Genomic DNA, 21054 nt, shown 5'->3' with positions numbered 1-21054 from the left:
CGGTGGCTAATCCCTTATGCGTCTGAGGCCTAAATCAAGAGACTCATTTTTTAAAAAATAAAAGTTTTCATGACATCATCTCAAGTAATAAAAAGTAGAGTAGGTGAATTTTTATGTTACTAGTAGTTACTGATTTTTTATAATTCAGAAAAAATAATAGTACATGTCATGGTTTGAATTTGGAAAAAATCAGAACATAATAGAGAAGAAAATAGAAGTCTTGTCAGTAGATGCAGGAACATCTCCTAAGCAAATAAAGAAATCCGTGGCGAGCTTGATTCACGTCACCCTCACACCCTGGAAAGGGTGTGATTGAAGAGAGCGTCCCTTGTTGATGGAGGACCATAGAACAGTTGCGCTTGTGCATCGACTTGGTGTTTAAGATGACTGAGGACATTCATCTCCATCCAGCTTCTCTCGCTCAGGATAACCTGTGTCACCACAGAAGCAATTTGCGAGACAGACGGAGATTTGCCCCTGCCCCACCTAGAACCTGCACCTGTGGATGACTGGACTTCTATGCAAAGCACCTCTGGATTTCTTAGGCAACCTCAGACCATCCTTTTTAGCCGTTAGGCTTCTGTGATTGCCTTTAGGTTTGCTCTTAGAGAATACCAAGTGTGTAGCAGCGTGTGTTTGCAGTGACCTCGGCGTAGTTCACTTTCTCTTTGCTGAGCATCTGCCTCCTCCTCTTGAGAATCTGCCCAGGAGCCCCTGGAGTGGTTCAGCCAAGGGCCCTGCCAAGCACACACTGGCTCCTGCAGTTCCATCTTCCTGGCAGCCTTCGCTCCCCTCATGGGTAGCAGCTACCCAGCACCTTGACTCCTGCCAGAGTGGATTGGGCAGAAGCCTTGGAAGAAGATGACGTTTGTACAGGACCTGATGTGTCAGGATGTATTGGAGAGATTTAGACAATGGGCAAAGAGTTTGGGGCTGAGTTATGACAGAGAAGCAAGCAAATGAAATGACCAACCAATTTAAAATTTGTCAGGGAAGGAATGGTATTCATAGCATATTCTATGGCCCAGCTGTGACTAGTGTTCACCTAGGTAAAGCTGTGGTCAACCTTGAATATTAAGCCAAACATGGTGATAAACCTTTTTAGAGCATGTTGGCAGGAGTTCAGGGTATGAGAGTAGGTTAGAAAGGCAGGCAGTTATGTTCTGTGGTGGAGAATCAATAATGTCCAAAATTACAAAACAGGAAATACCAACATAGGCTTATAAAGATAGGGAGGAAATTCTGAAAAAATCTTTGCTTTAGGAGAAGGTAAATTGGTTGAATTGGTTGGGGGGGGGAGGGACATGGAGAAGGAGGCATTACTGTTTTCCATAACAGGTCTTATAGAGCTGTTTCTGTCTTTAAATCAAGAGGATGTATAAGTTTGATTAAAAATTAAAGCCAATGAAAAAGAAAATGATCTTGGAGAATCAGGTGCTTGAAATCCTCCACTTCTTGATCCCATTTCCACCACCCCCACTCCCTAGCACACATACACGCACACTGTCTGTTTCCCATTTTTTTTCCTGAACCAGGGATTCCTTTTAAACATCTCATGAAATGATTGTGCCGAAAGCCAAGTTTTCTTCCATGTTTTGAAGTTCAGAATAGACAAAATCACCTTGTATTGATATATACATACTTTTTAATACAAGCTGATGCTTGAGAAAATTGCTCTCTTTGGGCATTTGTTTTTTTAAAAAAAAACCTCACCATGGTTTTGCTTTATAAGTTACAGTGCTAGGTCTTACAGCCCTGTCTATAGAATATAACCTGAAGAAAATAAAACACTATTTTAAAACATTTTTAGGAACCATGTAGTAACTGGCTGTTTTCATTTTGTGAAATTATGAGATTAATAGTGAAATATTTTTTTATACCCAGTTTTTTTCCAAGCATTTTACTTTTTAATGAGTATTCTGAAACACAAGCTGTGTTAGTGTTTTAATTAAAAAATTTTTACATTTATAATTTCTCTCTAATCAGATATTTAAGGAGGTTCTCCATCTTCCTGTGTATCTCCTGAAGCCATGCCATGCTATAGCCAATTTGAAATAATAATCTCCAATACACTGGTGAGAGGGGTACCAACAGCTCTAATCTTAGGTTATAAAAGTCAAATTAAACTGATTCCAGAAGTTTTCTCTGAAACTAATTCAGTTTTCTACATCTTTCTAGCAACAAGGACATTTTTTGCTGTGACATTTATTAAAAATTTTTGCCTTTAAATGGCCCTCTTTATTACTGGTTTAATAAAAGTTACTCATATTAGCCATAGAAGTTAAAATATACATTTGTATGCATTATTTCTGGCCGTGTGATTTAAGGTGTTGGGAGTCCTAGTCCTGTGCTGCTGGATGCTGGTTACACTGAATCGCCTTGTGACTGTCTGACCCTCTGTGAGTGTTGTAGCCATAGGGCGAGAGTTCCACTTCCACAGTGGACCTGAGCAGCTGTGGTTAGCATTTCCACTCTACAGGACAGTAACAATTACAAAGATTTAAAAAAAATATTACAAAGTAACATAGTGCCTGTCAATGGTAAGAGCTCAGTAAATGTTTATTAGGGTGTGTTCTGTATTTTGCATTTGAAAAATAATTGTTTTAATGTGTTTTCCTGAAAGAAATTTAGAAGCATTGGTTTTTGAAAAGTGAAGTTCTTTGAAATGTTTACTGGAATCACAAATTTATAAGTAGGAAAGAACCAATTTGTAATACTCATTTTAAAAACTTAAGTATACGGTATCTGTTGAATTCAAATATTTATCATTCTTAGGAAAGTTTATTCCTATATAATTTACGATTTTAGTTGTCAGTTGGATTTTTCCTCTTTCCTTATGTGTAAATTTTTGCAGAGGCAGTTTTCTTCCCTGGGTAGATTAGGTGTGAAAATAGGAGGACAGATTCAGTAACTCCTCAGCGTTTGCGATTTTTTGGTCTTTCCACTGGCAGTTCTAGGGTTTTCTATTAGAGAATTCTGGCCAGGAATCAAGTACTATCAAATAGCCTTCACAGTGTTGCCCTGCAGGTGGCGCTGTTGATCAGAGAAAGCGCCTCAGTTTGGCAGGGGAGTGATTCGCTCGGATTTGAAGGTATCCAGGAAGTCACCATGGAAAAGGTTTTGCGTTAAACTCAATGTGCTAAACCTAAGGCTGGGCTTTTCTGAGCTGCTTTTCATTCCAGCATCGTTGGTTACTTCCCTACCTCCATCTGATAACTACACAGATCATCTTTGCTGCAGTTGAGTATTGTGCTTAGGTAAAACATAAAGCCCGAAGTGTCAGAGGAAAAACAATGGCTATAATCACAGAATAGTGTCTTTTACATTTAAAAAAGTATTACTTTTCTTCCTTCCCCTGCTCCCTGTAGTGAGCATATGTGTGAGTTTACTCCATTTTTAACAACTCCAGGGGACATTGTGTTTTACTTAAACTGTGATCTGGGCACTTTTCAAAGCACTTAAATATAAACCCATTTAATTCTCAACAGTTCTACAAATTAGGTATTATGATCCTCATTTTACTGATGAGGTACAGAGAGGGGGTAAGCAACATTCCCCAAGTCTCACTGCTGATAAATCATGGGACTAAAGTTTGCACCCAAGCATTTTGGTCCCAGAGTTAGTGTCTGGTGACAGGAGTTGCAGCCCCTGAAACTGGAGCTCTAGCAATGCCTCCTTCCCTGCCTGTTTCTCAATCGCTAATCTTTTTTGTAATGTTCTTTATTTTTTATATAATCATGAACTTAAAATAGAAGTACTTTCCCCCCTGTAAACCCTGAGAGTGTGGTGTTGACCTGATTCCACATCAGCTCCAAGTACTTCAGCGTTTTTTTCCCACAAACTACATTTTACTATGTAACCATATACAATTGATACGTTACTAATACTCTGATTCCATTCATCCTTTCATTTGAGCCAGTTGAGTCTTTTATAGCAAAGGGAGTCATGTCATATATACTTAGTTTCCTTTAGTCTCTTCTTGACTTTTACGGCCTGGATACTTTGGAAACTGCAGACCACTTACTTTGTAGGGTGACCTTCAACTTGGTGTTTCCTCATGATTAGGTTCACGTTGTGCACCTTTAGCAGCTACAATTGCAGAAATGATGCCATGTTCCCCTAACTGCATCCCATGAGGTGGTGCATGATTGTATTTTGTCTTATTACTCATGACCATTGATACCTTGACCAGAGTGGTGTCTACTAGCTTTTTTCATTGTGAACTATTTCTCCTTTGTAAATTAATGTCCTCTGTGGGGAGGTACTTTGAAACTACCTGTGTGTTCAGTTTGCCCTCACACTTTGGTTTATCTACTTAGTTGTCTCATCCATTTTCCTATTTTATACAGTAAGTTATAATCCTTTTGTTTTATTACCTCTTTGGATGCTCACAGTGTACCTTGATGTTCCTGATTTGGCCAGCAGAGTTCCCCTCGAGCTGATGTCTGTTATTTGAATGTGTCCTTGTTCTTTGGGCACTTGATAGCTTTTTGAAACAAGATGTCCCAGGTTGTTTTTGTAATTAACCTACCCCAATTCTGGTACCAGCCATTTCTCCCAGGAGCTCTGATTCCTTTTAGTCAAGAGCCATATTTAGGGGAATTCCCTTGGTGGTCCAGTGGTTAGGACTCTGTGTTTCTACTGCAGTGGGCGTAGGTTTGAACCCCAGTTAAGGAACTAGAATCTTATATGCCATGAAACACAGACAAAAAAATAGAAAAGAATCATTTGGAAGCCAAGATCTGGTGTAGGTATGACTAGTGACATGAAGATATCACTGCTGCTAGATCCTTACAGAGGATAGAGCTGGGAAATACATGTACAACCGACTGTTGAACGAGTTTGAACTGCACTGGTCCACAGACATTACTTTGTAGACAAAGGTCTGTCTAGTCTACATAAGCTATGGTTTTTCCAGCAGTCATATATGGATGTGAGATTTGGACCATAAAGCTGAATGCTGAAGAAATGATGCTTCTGAATTGTGGTGTTGAAGACTTGAGAGTCCCTTGGACTGCAAGGAGATCAAACCAGTCAATCCTAAGGGAAATCAACCCTGAATATTCATTAAAAGTACTGAAGCTGAAACTCAAATACTTTGGCTACCTGATGCGAAAAGACCCTGATGCTAGGAAAGACTGAAAGCAGGGGGAGAAGGGGATAAGAGGATGAGATGGTTGGATGGCATCACTGACTCGGTGGACATGAGTTTGGGCAAGCTCCAGGAGTTGGTGATGGGACAGGGAAGCCTGACATGCTGCAGTCCACGCAGTCGCAAAAGAGTTGGACACAAATGAGCGACTGAACTGAACTGGTCCACTTACGCTCAGATGTCTTTCAACAGAATTACAGTATTACACAGTCATATGTTGGTTGAATCTGCAGGATCAGAACCTCATATATAGCAGGCCAACTTTAAGTTATATGTATATTTTTGACTGCAGAGGGTTAGTGCCCTAATGCATTGTTCAAGGGTCAACTGTATCCACAAGTACCTCTGTCTTTACTTCTGAATCGATCTGCTTATACTGAGAGGTAGGAGTTCACATCAGAACTTCCATATCCAACCCAATATCACAGGGTTCATTTTAGTTCTTTATCTTTTGGTATTTGCAACTCTGATGGTAAGAAACTGCCTCTCATTACCCTTGATGTATTTCTCACTGGAATAGCTAATCTCCCATCTTTCTGAGGACACCTCCCTCACCTGCTTCTGGTTTTGAGGGTGCTGTTCTCATCTCCCACGTGGATTTCCTTCTCAGCCCACTCAGGCATCCTATACATAGCTGTCCCCAAATGGGGACAGTCTTCCACCTGCCTAATGGTGTTAGAACTGAACTGCTCTGGAAGAAATAAAGTAGACAAAGAGTAGATTTTAGCTCCTGTAACATACTACAAAGAATGAAGGCTCAACAAGGTAGTTTCTGTGACCTTTCCTGAAATGTTGAGTCCTGAGTCAGTTAAAATGATGCTGTCCCTCACCCTGCCTGCTTGTCTGGGAGCTGAGATGCCTGGGGTTTCAGCTAGATGTATCGGTGGCACAGGTCTGGGAGGTGGAACATCGGTGTCTTCAGCTCAGCTCTGCTTCTAAGAACCTGAATGTTCTTAGAGGAGTAATCTGACCTTTCTTAGCTCTCTCATCTATAAAATGAATAGGCTGGGCCATGTGAAGACCATGGGCCAAAATTGGCTAAGTGCTTGATTTATACTTGGATCTTAGCCTTCAGAAAAAAATTTGAATTTATTTGGAAGGAGGCTGTGCATGCCAGTTAGCCACAGGTGGGCCACAGCTGAGATGATCTTTCCAAGTTTCACACATTTCCTTCCAGCCGAAAGATTCTGATGTTTAGGCCCTGGTGAATCAAGCCTACCCCAGTCTGACCCTTCTCGGCTAAAGGCAGTATCTATACCAAGAAGAATGAAGACAGCTTATAGACTTCCAGTCAAGGCCCATATTCAGGATATGATTTTAGCTTCTCTTTCAGAGACTGCAAAGAATGAAAGCTCAACAAGGTAATATCTCTTTCCTACTTAACAGTCCAGATGTAGGTAGTCCAGAGTGAACTGGTGACCTCCTGGTGTCTGAGCCTGAAGCTTCTGATTGTTCTGCCTGATGAAAGATGACTCATCGCTACCACATACTTGGGTAGGGGAGGGCACTCTTCTACTTCAGGGTGTGACCAGGAAGTTGCACATGTCAATTGCAACATGTCACATCACGTGGCAGAACTTAGTCACATAGCATATACAGCCGAATGGGAGGTTGAGAAACAAACCTTTGTTTTTGGCAGCTGTGTACTCGGACACAACTTGGGTGTTCTGTTGAGAGAGGACAAAATGATTATTGGGGGAAAATGAGCAACTTTTACCAGAGTGTTTGTTAAGAATACTCCTTTCTGCCCACTCCGGGTAATGTCTTCTCACATGTCATTTTACTTCCTTGGGCTCTGATGATCAGCCAATTAAGAATTCATTTAGATTCTGCTATGGTTACTTAGGGCTATTCGTCATGACCCTTCATAAAAAATAGAAGTCATCAGCTTCTAAAAGCAGCCAGTCGGGGAAATTTCAGAGGTGGTTAGAACAGAATGGGAGGTGGAAGAGAGAAGTTTCGACAAATGGGATAGTTGGAGGTAGAGTTGACAAAGTCAGGAAATCCTGTAGAGAGCCAATAGCCAAGTGGAAAGTGGGTACCTGGAGAAGTCAGTGCAGGTTTAAGAGAAGTGGGAAAACGGAGAGAGGCTGAGAACCAGATGCGAGCTTCCTCTGCATTTTCTGGTGTGGCTCAGTGGATTTCTAATCTTCTGTATCAGGGCTGTCAGAAGGGCAGGATTCCATTCTCAACTTAAACCACATCTCTTCTGAGGCCCCTGTCTCCCTCTGTAAAATGGGCATAATCTTCCTCCAATACTTCTTTTTCCAGCACTATTGTAAAATACAAGTGCGATGTCAGATGTTAGAACTTTCTGGGTGAAGTGTAATAGATGCATGGTGATACTCGAAGAAGCAGTGAGCTCCCTGTATTCTGTGTGGAGCTGGTCTGGGCCAGCCCAGGGGCACTGATTAAGTTAAGGGAAGCTCAGAAATCTGGACTGATGGGGGTCACCTCTGATTCAAAGGTCATTCCTTTGATAAACGGTCTGGAAGAGACCTCACAGTGTGGAGGTTAACCCCTATTTGGCAGGTCCAGACCTAGGCTGTCGCATAGACACATATCTGGAAAGGAGTGGGGAGGATGGCATGGTCTCGTGTATGGTCAGAAGGATGCTCCTGAGGTGGGGCTACTCCTGTTGTGGTGGGATTGCCCGTGCTTTCTCTGATGAGCTCAGAGTCCCTTTAAGGAAGTCTTAACCTAGGACTCTTGAGAGGAACCCAAGAACCGTGACTGGAACTGGTTTGATCTTGGATTGCAATGAGCCACATGGCATAGCACTGAATCTCTCCTTTTGAGCTGGTAAACTCATATTCAAATTGTTTGGCTTTCAGCTGTGAAAAAATCTGAGTGCAAAGAGGAGACATTTTCTCCAGTTTAGGGATTGAGTTTGCAATTAAAATGAGGACATTCAGCTGTGAGCCAGGAAATGCTCTTTGCTCATAATTTCAAACAGCCTGTGAGAGGAGTCCTCATGAGAAGACTATGAGAGCATCTTTTCCTGTGTTCTTTTTGGGGGAGGAGATGACGCATGGCCTTGTCTTTTCTGGGGATAACACGAGGGGACAGTGTCTCAGGGATGCATCTTGTTTTATTTATTTATTTATTTTTTAATTTTATTTTATTTTTCAACTTTACATAATTGTATTAGTTTTGCCAAATATCAAAATTGTTTTATTTTGAATTGCAACTTGGAGATGTCAGTTTTATATTACTTCCCTCAGTTATTCATTTTAAAAAATGTAACAAACTGTGGTAAGAATAACAAAGATGATTCATTGAAGGTTTTTCTTTCTTTTCTTGACTTGATGATCTGCCCTAACTTGAAAGAATTCTGCATAATCATTGCAGTGTTTCCTGGTGTTTTAAATTCAGACTTTAGCTACCCAAAACAGAGAGATCAAATGATTTTAACCTCTTGGAATTGAAAGAACCTCTGAGGAAAAAGTACCAGGAAACTTTCTACAGCTTAGGACTGTAGACCCTGTAGGAATGACTCAGTGAACTTTTTATTCTCGTAGTTTGCCCTGCACAAGGAGTCAGAAAAAGAGAAGATGAATTCTCACCTCTGCCTACGTCTGCAGTCTGCCTTAGCTGCCTAGTAAGTGGCAGATCATTCCAGCATCTCCTATGAACACAGGTAAGCTGAGTCTGCGTTCCCCATTGTATTGTTTGACCTCTGCACATATAACAAGGACTTTCTCATGACCACACTCCCTCCTTTCCTCCTTGAGGGATTTCATTTTATTCTTGCTCACGAAAGCAGAGAGCTAGCTGCTGCTGGTATTCCCCCGCCTCCCTCCCAGCCCTCTCAGAGCTTCCGCACCACCGAGGGCCCCCTCCCTCCCAGGTCGAGATATCACAGTCTACGTGCCGCTCTGGCTAAGTGGCTGAAGTCACGACACTCCCCCAGTCTCGGATCTTTATGAAGAACCTAGTCGGTGTGCTGCCCTCGTTCTCCCCCAGCAGGATTCATCTCCATACAGTGCATCCTCTGAAAAAGGGAAAAGCCCAGTTGTTCCCTCTGTGTTGCCCGAATGACTTGAAGGGCTTGGATTTTTAGTAGCTTCCAGAAACAAAAGAGGCTTTTTTTAACTAGATGACCGATTTCCTCCGGCAAAGTCTCCCTGGCTAACCTTTGTTTACGGTTAAGCAGCATTGTGCTGGCCGCTCTGTGGCTCCAAGTCAATCACTACAGGAAATGCGCTTTAGGGCTGTTATTGAACTTACAAGGCCTACTTCTGGTTTGTTATTTCTTCTTTTTTTTTTTTTTTTTGTCTGTTCCTTAACAACAATAAGGAAGGTTACAGAAAGTTTCATATGATCATTCTCACCCCGGTGTTAGATCTCCGTCTTGTTGCATCCGCACGGTTCTGATGTGCCGGTAATGTATTTTTTAAATTATTTATTTTTGGCTGTGCTGTGTCTTCACCGCTCTGAGGACTCTTCTCTAGTTGTGGAGAGCAGGGGCTACTTTTTTTGTTGCAGTGCACGGGCTTCTCACTGCAGCGGCTTCTCCTGCTCAGGAGCAGTGGCTCTAGGTTTATAGGCTTCAGTAGTGGAGGCTCGCAGGCTTAGTTGCTCCGGGGCATGTGGGATTTTCCCAGATCAGGAACTGAATCTGTGTTTCCTGCATGAGCAGAATTCTTTACCACTGAGCCACCAGGGAAGCCCTGCACCAGTCATTTTTTAATGTCTGCTTCCCTCACTAAAGGAAAGCTCTGTGAGGGCAGGACCTTGCCGAGCTTAACTAAGTTTTCTGTCTCTCCTCCCACATAGTATGGAATCAGTAAATGTTTGTTGAATAAATAAATAAATGGATGCTCTGTGGAGGGTTTGACTTCTATTTGTATGTGTGGGGAAGGAAAAAAAAACTCTTCCTCACTCTTATGTTCTTTCACTGAGACCTGTGAATTAAACTGAGCAAAAGATTAGCAGAAGAAAAGAAATACAAATTTTAATAGTATTTTATGTACACAGAGGGGACTTTTCTGGTGGCTCAGAAGGATCTGCCTACAATGCAGGAGACCCGGGTTCAATCTCTGGGTTGGAAAGATCCCTAGGAGAAGGAAATGGCAACCCACTCCAGTATTCTTGCCTGGAGAATCGCCATGGACAGAGGAGCCTGGCAGGCTATAGTCCATACAGTCCATGGAGTCCCAAAGAGTTGGACATGACTGAGCAACTGACATGCATGTACACAGAGACCTTCTTACAAATGAAATGAAAACCCAAGAAGTAGTTATTGTTGGGGGCTTACATTCCATTTTAACAAAGGGCAATGAATGGTGGAGGATTGAAAAGATGAAGTTAAGGGGATTTGGGTTTCTAGGGGTAGTAAGTTTTGGGATGTTGAGTATACGGGGAAACAGAGAAAGAGTTATCTGTCAATAGTAAGGTTTAGTTTCTGCAGACTCGTCTGGGTGCTGTCTTAAGCTCTGGTGATAAACGTTCTTTCCTTATGGGTGTGAGAGAGGAAGACATCTTCACAAGGCAAGTTAAGCTCTTAGGCTGATGGGGGATGAGCAGAGAGCTTTTTCTGCTTTTTCTCAATTGCCTTCAGCTCAAGGAGAATTCTTATGCCAGTGGCATATTTGGGGGCGGCATATTGTGATCCCTTTTATGTGTTTGGTAGAATTTGGATCTGGTAGAGACAGCTCATTTCCTACTCCAGCATCCATCCTCTCCTTCTTGTGGAGGGTGCATGAGTGCCTGGATAAAGACAGATAGCATCTACTAGTCTCTTACAGCAGGGTGTGGCCATGTATTAAAATAGCCTGGGTTCCTGAAAACTTCTGGGTGCAGACGAATCACCTCTGGAGTGCCAACTCCTCGGCTCTTTTGAGACAGAGAGATGACCGTCTACCTTGTTTATACTGTTGGAGTTACCATGTTTTGTTTATGACTTGCAGCCAAACCTAATTGTAACAGGTGTCTTGGCTTTTCTTTGCATTTCTGAGGAGCGATTTGGATTAGAAATCTGAATCTAGCTGGGATGATCATAGAAAACCATGCCAGTTAGAGATGTTCTGAATCTTAAGACAGCCTCAGCTGAGGGTATTTTCTTCGGTGGTGGTAATTTAGTCGGCAAGTCGTGTCTGACTCTTGAGACTCTATGGACTGTAGCCTGCCAGGCTCCTCTATCCACAGGATTCTCCAGGCAAGAATACTGGAGTGTGTTGCCATGCTCTCCTCCGGGGGATCTTCCCAACTCAGGAATCGATCCCAGGTCTCCTGCATTGCAGGCAGATTCTTTACTGACTGAACTATGAGGGAAGCCTATTTTCTTTGGTAATTTATTTCATAAATATGCTCACCAAAATGGAGCATGTCCCCTCTTACCCTTTGGATTAGAAATGTAAATAACAAATCAGTACATTAAGTATTGATCTATTGGTTTGTCCTATGAGGCTGAAAGTAGCTACGTGTCTACGACTGGCAGCAAAGCAAAAAGTCTGGTATGCGCACCTTGGTATTTTGTGCTCTTAAGTATAAGGAGAGTGCAACCAATCACTTGCTTGTTTGTTTTTTTTTTAAGATTTTTTTTCCTCTATTATGTTTATGTCATTGGAAGGAATTTCTGTTTCCTGGTGTCCTTTATAAGATTTGAATTTCTTTATTGCCTACTCTAATTTAGCTCATATGAGTAAGAACTTCTTGATGATCACACGTTTCCTTCTCTTTTAACCTAGTTCTTTCCTACATACACCTAGTTGTCTAAGCTGTGTTTCACTTACCTTAACCGTAAAGGAACAAGGAAATTCTGTCTCTTTTCAAGCAGTGGTGACTGGTGACGTGTAGACACTGGGGAGGAGGCAGTCTGGGAGCTATGCCTCTAGATAACAGGTTTGTGAGACATGGCTGTATGAAAAAAGGCTTTCCCTTCAGTGTTCAGTTTATAATATTTTTTTCCCCTCTAGGAATTCCCATTAAGCTTAGACAGGCATGAAGTTGGGAATTTTATCAATCTGATTGGAGTCATGGGATTTTAAAACAAGCACTTTTAGCTCTGCATGCCCCATGCCCTGAAAGCAGATTGGGTCATCAGGTTGGCCTGGTGGAAATTTTTGTTCTTAATCTCTCTTTTGTCTGTTCAGTCCATAGGCTTCAGAGCCACAGAAGCTGAGAGGATGGAGGAACAGCTTCTTCTCCAACAGGAAAGAGGTTGAGTTGGCACATCGGACAGACTTTCTGGAAGGAGGGGGGTGAGATTGGTGTGACCCGCCTGTAGGAAGGCAGGGGGTGTGTGCTGGCAACGTGGTGCCCACTTTCATGAGACTAGGAAGAGAGCTAGAATTCTGACCCACGGGGATATTAGTTATAGATGTAGTTTTAAAAGCAAAAATGGAATAAGTCTGTGTCCCTCATTGTTCGTAACTTACTCTTAAATTATCAATACCTACGGTTTGGGTCCAGAGTCTTTTTGCTGCGACAGGGTCCTTACCCAGGTAATCCTGCCTGTTTCTTGCTCTGTCGCCGCCTCTGTAACCTAGGGAACTAGACTAGCTCTTCCTACCAATGTAACAGGAAAACTGCCCCTTACCTGTATATGGAGCTATGAAGGTTGTTTCCCTGGAACTGAGTAAAACTTCACAAGTGGGCCTTTTCCTGAGAGGAAAAGACCCTTTTTTGTTATTGGCCTGTCTCCTGCCTTCTCTGAAGCCCCAATAGAGGATAAAATTAAATTTGTACACAGTGTTAATACTATTAGTTAACATCTTGTATTGTCTATTGTCTACTTTTATTTTCTTCAGAATATCACATAACTTGATATTTAGCCAGAGTAATACTCTGATTTCTCTGAGAAATTAATATGCCCCTCTGCCTTTCAGGTGGTAGATTAGTGGGGCATTTGGGGAGATACTGTGCTTGCTTTGCATCACTATCCTCTTTTGGGTCATCATCACTGTTTTCAGCTGATAATCACCAAAAGGGAGACAGGCACTATGGCGTGTGCCCATCTGACATGAGTTACTTTCAGAGTTTCAGTGCTGAGAATCTCAGTATCCAGTCCTGACTAGTCAAACTTCATAGTGAAAAAGACAGTGTTTTAAGAGGCACATATGGCAAAAATGATTGGCATATTCTGGGTGGTACTTGATGGCAGGCTTACGCAAGACAAAAGCAAACAAAAAGCCAAGGACATTTTTTTTTTTTGCAGATGGGCGATTTCCCAGAGTTTAACAGGGTGTTAGAAAAGGGAGATTCTTTTCACGTTTGTCTGTGCGTTGGAAAGCTTCGCTTGGTGGATGGTGAGAAAAGGACACCACATTCCCACACACCCAGTCTGAGGGAAAAACCACCCACAATCCCCACCCAGCTGAAATGTCCCACTTGATCCACTTTTTGGTGAAACCTAAGATCTGAGATGTGCCAGCTGCTTTCAGCTGTAGTCTCAGGGGCCCAGTGCATTCTGGGATTGGTGTGTTCGTGGGGGTGGATGGAGGGTGGCCTCATACATTGCAAATTCAGACCAGACTCAGAGGATTTGGGACCATTATGCTTGGCAGTTATTTTCCTGAATTATCATAACGAAAACAAATCAAATTAATACAAATAGGTTTTTGCGTTTAGTGGATTTTCTTTATATAAAAGTTAAAGTTCCTGGTTGTCTGTCACATGCAGGGGGAGTAAGACACTTGAAATGTATTTTGTTAAGCAATCTGAGGCCCAGAAAGAGGACAAAAGACCTGCCATTTGTATGCTTCTGAGTCCAGGGACAGTGATTCCCAAATGAGTGCCCTTGGGTGCAAAATTTGAATGGATAGATGGATGGAAGCCACAGCATGGATGTTCTCCACTGAATGGCTTCCAGGAGGAGACTTTACTTAGTTTGGGATAACTTTTCACTGGCCCTTGAAATCTTGAACAATTTAATAGGTTTACTCCCAGGTGACTTTTAAGAAATGGGAACTGGGTGTGAGGCATGAATGAGGAGCGGCTTTGGTTCCTTATGTCTTTGCTCCCAGGGCCCTGGGTGCTGGCTGCAATCCTGGCCACAGAGGGAATTAGACGAGGGTCCCGGGCTGCTGTGGAGGCCAGGGGTGCCTGCAGTGACCCCCAGAGCTAGAGCCAGACAGCAAGTGGCAGGTGGACTTGGTCCAGCCTGAGATGTGATGAGAGGCCCTGGGGGAGCCCTCGTGCAGCTTTTGTTTCCAGAGCTTTCGGTTCTGTAGTCCCTTTTCCGTAAAGGAAATTCTTCTAGAAATGTGTACTTGTAGGAAAGAAACAGGATACTGAGACGTGTTTCCAAGTCTACTAAGAAAATCTTCAGCCAGTGATACAGGACTATTTACGTGGTTTCTCATTCAGAATTTGGCCTTGCTTGGTTCTAGAGGATGGAAACATACATCAGGTATTCTAAGATTTGAGGGACCTAATGAAATAGAGTTGATTGATGTTGTGCTATTAAAAAGAATAGTGACTGGACATAGAGAATGATTTGTGGCTGTCAAGGGTTGGGGGTGGGATGGAAATAAAACAAGAAATAGTGATCATTTCAGTAATTCCACATCATGGGCTCAGGAGTCATTCTGGATGTATGGTTTTTATTTTAGTTTTTTAGACTGCTCTGTAGTTATCTAGGCTTAGGAAATGCTGTCCTAATTTTGGTGGTTTATGAATGTAGTAACTGTGCTTTGATGGGCATCTACTGAAACTATTATAGAGTGCCTTTTCTTGAATGCTGTATTCCCAGTGAAGCACATGCAGTTGTCTGTTAAAGACAATGTTGTGAATTTTAAACAGTTTCTGAAGGTGTAAAAAACGTAGGCTTAGACAGAAGACAGCCTATAGCATAGTGCTCAGCAGCATGGCGTCTGAAACCAGAGCATCAAAGCCTTGGTTCCTCTACTAACTAGCTCTGACTTTTCAGAAGTTACTTAACTTCTCTGTGACTCAGTTTCACTACTTATCCAATGGGGTGGGGGACGTGGTGGTCACTCAGATGTGCTTCGCAGACCTCTGGCTGCAGGAAGCGTGACTGACCAAGGGCACCAGCCGCTGTACTCTGACATCCATCACCGAGGAGCACTGAGGCCAGGCCCTCACGGCTGCTCCTAGCCCACTGTGCATGGTAGAACGTGAAGACAGACCCAATCCTGGGTCGCTTGGAGCTCCTTTCTTTGCCCCTTTGGCCTAAGGACTTCTTGACGGCTTTGCCTAACCCACCTTTCATGATGTTTTCAGCCAACTTTCTCTCTGTCTCCTCCCTGGGCTTAGACTTACAATTAGGTCTGAGGGCTTTCCTGGCCTGGTCTGGCTCCCAGCCTTCCCTCCAGGGTGACAGTGGGAACTGGTTGTCCTCAGACTGCATTCTGGGTGCAGGGGCACACCCTGCTCTGGTGTTGGCACTCACAGGGCTGGTAGAAGCCTGAGTGACCCATTCAGAGAGGCGGATCCTCTCAGATGGGTGCCTCTGCTCTTTACTAAGTGGACGCTGCCTGGCTCCCTGACCCATCCTGTTTTCTCCTTATCAACAGCCATTTCTCGTTTCCTTTGCTCTTTTTCTCCAATCATCTTTTATTTCCCCATTGTTTTATAACCTTTATACAAAGGGCGAGGCCTGGTCATCAGAAAACCAGAATTTTGCCTTCTGACAACCTCCAGAAGTTGTGTGTTCAGTTATTCTTAGAGCTGTTTCTCTTTTTAATTGTTTGGTTAACTTTTGCCTTTTTATTACTGTTTCTTGCTTTCTTTTATTTTGAACTATCAGAGTATGAGATGCTCTGGTTGCTTGAGAATTCTGGAGGGTTGAAATCTGGATAAATGAGGTGATGTAAATTAATTCTGTAGGATTAGAAACTAATGGAGCAAATGAGTAATTACATTGAAATCTTGGAGATGTAGAAACGTTTTTAAGCTCAAAAATGCCCTGGATGCTTGGAATAGAATCTGGGTGTTTAAATCTTAATGTGTTAGGACTAGATTCATATGAGATGTTTGATACCTGTAATACATGAATTGATTTACATTACTGTCAAGGCTGTATATCGTCACCCTGCTTGTTTAACTTATATGCAGAGTACTTCATGAGAAATGCTGGGCTGGATGAAGCACAAGCTGGAATCAAGATTGCTGGGAGAAATCTCAATAACCTCAGATATGCAGATGACACCACCCTTATGACAAAAAGCAAAGAAGAACTAAAGAACCTCTTGATGAAAGTGAAAGAGGAAAGTGAAAAAGTTGACTTAAAACTCAACATTCAGAAAACTAAGATCATGGCATCTGGTTCCATGACTTCATGGCAAATAGATGGGGAAACAGTGGAAACAATGACAGACTTTATTTTTTTGGCTCCAAAATCATAGCAGATGGTGACTGCAGCCATGAAATGAAAAGATGCTTGCTCCTTGGAAAAAAAGCTATGACCAACCTAGACAGCATATTAAAAAGCAGAGACATTACTTTGCCAATAAAGGCCCATCTGGTCAAAGCTAAGGTTTTCCCAGTAGTCATGTATGGATGTGAGAGTTGGACTACAAAGAAAGCTGAGCACTGAAGAATTGATGCTTTTGAACTGTGGTGTTGGAGAAGACTCTTGAGAGTCCCTTGGACTGCAAGGAGATTCAACCAGCCCATCCTAAGGGAGATCAGCCCTGGGTATTCATTGGAAGGACTGATGTTAAAGCTGAAACTCCAAAACTTTGGCCACCTGATGCTAAGAACTGACTCATTGGAAAAGACTCTGATGCTGGGAGGGATTGGGGGCAGGAGGAGAAGGGGATGACAGAGGATGAGATTGTTGGATGGCATCACTGATTTGATGGATGTGAGTTTGGGTGAACCCCGGGAGTTGGTGATGGACAGGGAAGCCTGGTGTGTTGCAGTCCACGGGGTTGCAAAGAGTCAGACACGACTGAGTAACTGAACTGAACTGAAAGTCCAGAGAATAATAATTTCACATTACTATGTGGACTTCAATTAGTTCTTATCAAAGATACTTTTGTAATGAATCTGTTCTCCCCTTAATAGCAGCCTTGTATGTGCATTAAACTTCTTTATAATGATGTAAGTTACTATGGTAACACCATAGTCGCAAATACTGGTCATACAATTGAACTTAAACTTCAGGTCTCAGTAAAATCGTAGGATGTTGCACTAAATAGGTTTTGAAAGGTTAATGGGCCCAACATTTTGCCCTTAAGCAAAGGAGAGTTGTTTCTACAAGATCAAAATCAAACTTATTTCAGAATTTCTGGGTAAAGTTTGCATAACTTGAGGCAAAATGTAAATTCTTAAGCTACTGTTATATTTAACAAAAAATGCAAACTGAGTTAAAGAATGGCTGTATTAATCTTGTCCATATAATAGCTGGTTTGTGACATGTGACGTCTCATTATGGTTAATGAAATGTGATATAACATGAAGTCTACAATAATTTTAATTTTGAGAGTCTTTTGGGGTTAGTTTTTTTTTTTTTTTCCCCTGCTCTACTGGTTAGGAGATTTTTCAAGGCACTACAGTGTGGATTTAGGACAAGCTCATGAGGCAGAGTCTGTGGTAGGAAGAGGCTGGGATTTTTGAATCAGAACATCTGGGTTCAAGTGTGTTTCCCTGCCATTTCATCCCTTAGTAAAGTCATTTAGTTTCTCAGAATTTAGCTTCCTCATCTGTAAAATTTTAATATTGATAATGGGAATAAATTCTTTTTTGGCCAGATTTTTCTGTGGATTGAAGGCATATTATATATATAAAAAAGAGCTTTGTAACAAGTTCCTGTTACTATTTGTGTGAGAAAGACAATGTTCCTATAATTTGTGACTCATGAGAAACCTCAGATATGTTCTTAATTGCATTCTATGATGAGATACTCAGTTCCAACACAAGTGATCCTTAATCAAGTAAAAATAATCATAAAGGGGGAATTTTGCATGTACTATCCCTGGAAGGTGAGGCTCAGATTCTCTTCCCAGATTCTCTTGCCCATTATTTCATTGAATGCTTCCAATAAACATGCAGAATTGTGAGTCACTATCTCCATTTCAGGCAATGTGATGAATGCCAGAAAGACAGGGAACTTTGCCAAACCTCAGTGTTAGTAAGTCACTGGAAAAAAAATTGAATGTGGCAATTTGGGTTCCAGAATCTATGGTCTCGACACTTGCTAACTACTTTTGAGCTCATAAGTCACTAGAATTAGAAATTGGTATATCACTTCTTCCAGAACTCCTGGGAATATCAAGAATATCTATGTCCTTTGGCTGGGCCAGTTCTAATCTAAAAATAAAAAATTCTTCTTATTCTTGTTCTACGGGATGAATGTCACAAATTTCCATGGACTTTACTTGAGATTGTAGGGGAGGAAATGCTTTTCCTCCATCCTCTTGTGTTCAGTTTGTGAGACTTGCAAATTAAATTGATCAATGGCAGCTTCACAGGAGAAAATCTATACAGCTTTTACTGATATAAATAATTTTACATGTATGAAGGACTTCACAGAAAAGAAGTGAAAACCCCAAAGAAGCAGTTACATAGTTGGAGTCTTATATACCTAGATGAATAGGAGAAAGGGAGGGAGAGAAAAGGCACTTAGGGGAAAACAAATGAAGTTTTGGAAAGGTAAATGGGCTCACTTAGGAGACTAAGTGGAAAAATGCTAGTCATCCAACAATGTCTGTTTGGGTGTGATTAAATTAGAGTTCTTCTCAGGGAGTGGACTTATGACAATTGAGTTCTGTTGGGAGACTCTGCTTTTTGGTAGATCAGAGATTTCATGGACTCAAAAGCCTTCAGCACAAAGTAATTCTATGTCCAAATGGGACACCATATTGTGATCCTTTTTAGTACATTTGACTGAGAATGAAATTCTTAAGTTACCTAATAAATGTGATATTTAGACTTACTGTCATCTGTTGCAAATGTAAAGGAACTCACGGTTCACAACTAGCATGCATTTGGATTTAACCATTTTACTCTAAGTGAGAAGACTAGATTCTCAAACCCATCAGCAGAAATTTTAATTCAGGAGATCTGACGGGGTTTCAGGATCTGCCTTCCTGGGATGCTGAGGTTGGCATTGATCATGTAGTTTTGGTGCGAGGGCCATGGGTTTAATTCCATTGTGAGGTTATCCCTGAGAAATGCAGAGTTGCTAAATAGAATGGCCCAATAATCAAAGAATTCCTTCTCAGACTGGGCCTGTGGTCACAGAATCAGATTGAGAAGAGAGGCAGATAAGAACACTTCTGTTGCAGCAGGCTTGTGCTTTTCCCAGTGCCAGAGTAAGTTAGGAGAGCTTGAAGGTAGATGAAACCTAAGTACCTGGGAGAATGAGCTGCGTGTTTCAAACTCAGGCAGCGTTTGTGTCCTAGCTGTTCAAACTAGTCTCACCAGGGAATTGCAGCGTCTAGTTGTACTGTCTGGTGCCAAGTTTCAGTAAATAAGTAATACTGGTAAACATGAAATATAATGTTCATAGGATCCGAAATGCTTAATGAAAATCAAATTCATGAAAGAAAAAACTAACTTCTATGCTTGCTTACTTCCTGAAACCAAGGTCTAGATAGTATTGTACAGTAGCTAAGTTGTGTCCAACTCTTTGCGACCCCATGGATGACAGGCTACTCTGTCCTTCATTATTTCCCGGAATTTGCTCAAACTCATGTCCACTGAGTTGTTGAAAGAAGCTTTTGCGCAACGAAGGAAACTATAAGCAAGGTGAAAAGACAGCCTTCAGAATGGGAGAAAATAATAGATGAAGCAACTGATGAAGAATTAATCTCAAAAATATACAAGCAGCTCCTGCAGCTCACTTCCAGAAAAATAAACGACCCAATTAAAAAAGTGGGTCAAAGAACTAAACAGACATTTCTCCAAAAAAGATGTACAGACAGCTAACAAACACATGAAGAGATGCTCACCATCACTCATTATCAGAGAAATGCAGATCAAAACCACAATGAGGTGCCATCTCATGCCGGTCAGAATGGCTGCGATCCAAAAGTCTACAAACAATAAATGCTGGAGAGGGTGTGGAGAAAGGGGAACCCTCTTACACAGTTGGTAGGAATGCAAACTAGTACAGCCACTATGGAGAACAGTGTGAAGATTCCTTAAAAAACTGGAAATGGAACTGCCTTATGACCTAGCAATCCCACTGCTGGGCATACACACTGAGGAAACCAGAATTGAAAGAGACACATGTACCCCAGTGTTCAGCACAACACTGTTTATAATAGCCAGGACATGGACGCAACCTAGATGTCCATCAGCAGATGAATGGATAAGAAAGCTGTGGTACATATACACAATGGAGTATTACTCAGCCATTAAAAGAATGCATTTGAATCAGTTCTGATGAGGTGGATGAAACTGGAGCCTATTATACAGAGTGAAGTAAGTCAGAAAGAAAAACACCAGTACAGTATACTAACACATATATATGGAATTTAGAGAGATGGTAACGATGACCCTGTATGCAAGACCACAAAAGAGACACAGATGTATAGAACAGTCTTTTGGACTCTATGGGAGAAGGTGAGGGTGGGATGATTTGAGAGAATAGCATTGAAACATGTATATTATCGTATGTGAAACAGATCGCCAGTCCAGACTTGATGCATGAGGCAGGGTGCTCAGGGCCAGTGCACTGGGACGACCCTGAGGGGTGGGATGGGGAGGGAGCGGGGAGGGAGGTTCAGGATGGGGAACACATGTACACTCATGACGAATTCATGTCAATATATGGCAAAAACCACTACAATATTGTAAAGTAATTAGCCTCCAATTAAAATTAAAAAAAAAAATAGAAATGGATACAGTCTCCTCTTTTTCTAGGAAGACCATGTTCTTGTTTCTATACGTTGGGGCTTCCCTGGTGGCTCAGATGGTAAAGAATCCACCTGCAATGCGGGAGACCTGTATCAAACCAGGATTTGATCCCTGGGTTGAGAAAATCC

The 21054-nt window shown here is 41.9% G+C and overlaps 1 long non-coding RNA gene across 2 annotated transcripts; it reads left to right on the top strand.

Annotated features, from left to right (window-relative positions):
• The first annotated feature begins 5209 nt into the window (after positions 1-5209).
• Positions 5210-16253, top strand: LOC102392188. 2 transcript variants are annotated; one of them, XR_006641420.1, is made up of 5 exons: positions 5210-8407; positions 8674-8792; positions 9452-9536; positions 12250-12316; positions 13314-16253. It is a non-coding gene; the product is annotated as an uncharacterized LOC102392188 (long non-coding RNA). The 2 variants fall into 2 exon arrangements; XR_006553460.2 differs by having other exon boundaries at positions 12250-12357.
• Positions 16254-21054: the final 4801 nt, after the last annotated feature.

The sequence above is a fragment of the Bubalus bubalis genome, chromosome 9 (assembly GCF_019923935.1).
Source record: "Bubalus bubalis isolate 160015118507 breed Murrah chromosome 9, NDDB_SH_1, whole genome shotgun sequence".
NCBI lineage: Eukaryota > Metazoa > Chordata > Mammalia > Artiodactyla > Bovidae > Bubalus > Bubalus bubalis.
This window is presented reverse-complemented; position numbering and strand designations above follow the sequence as displayed.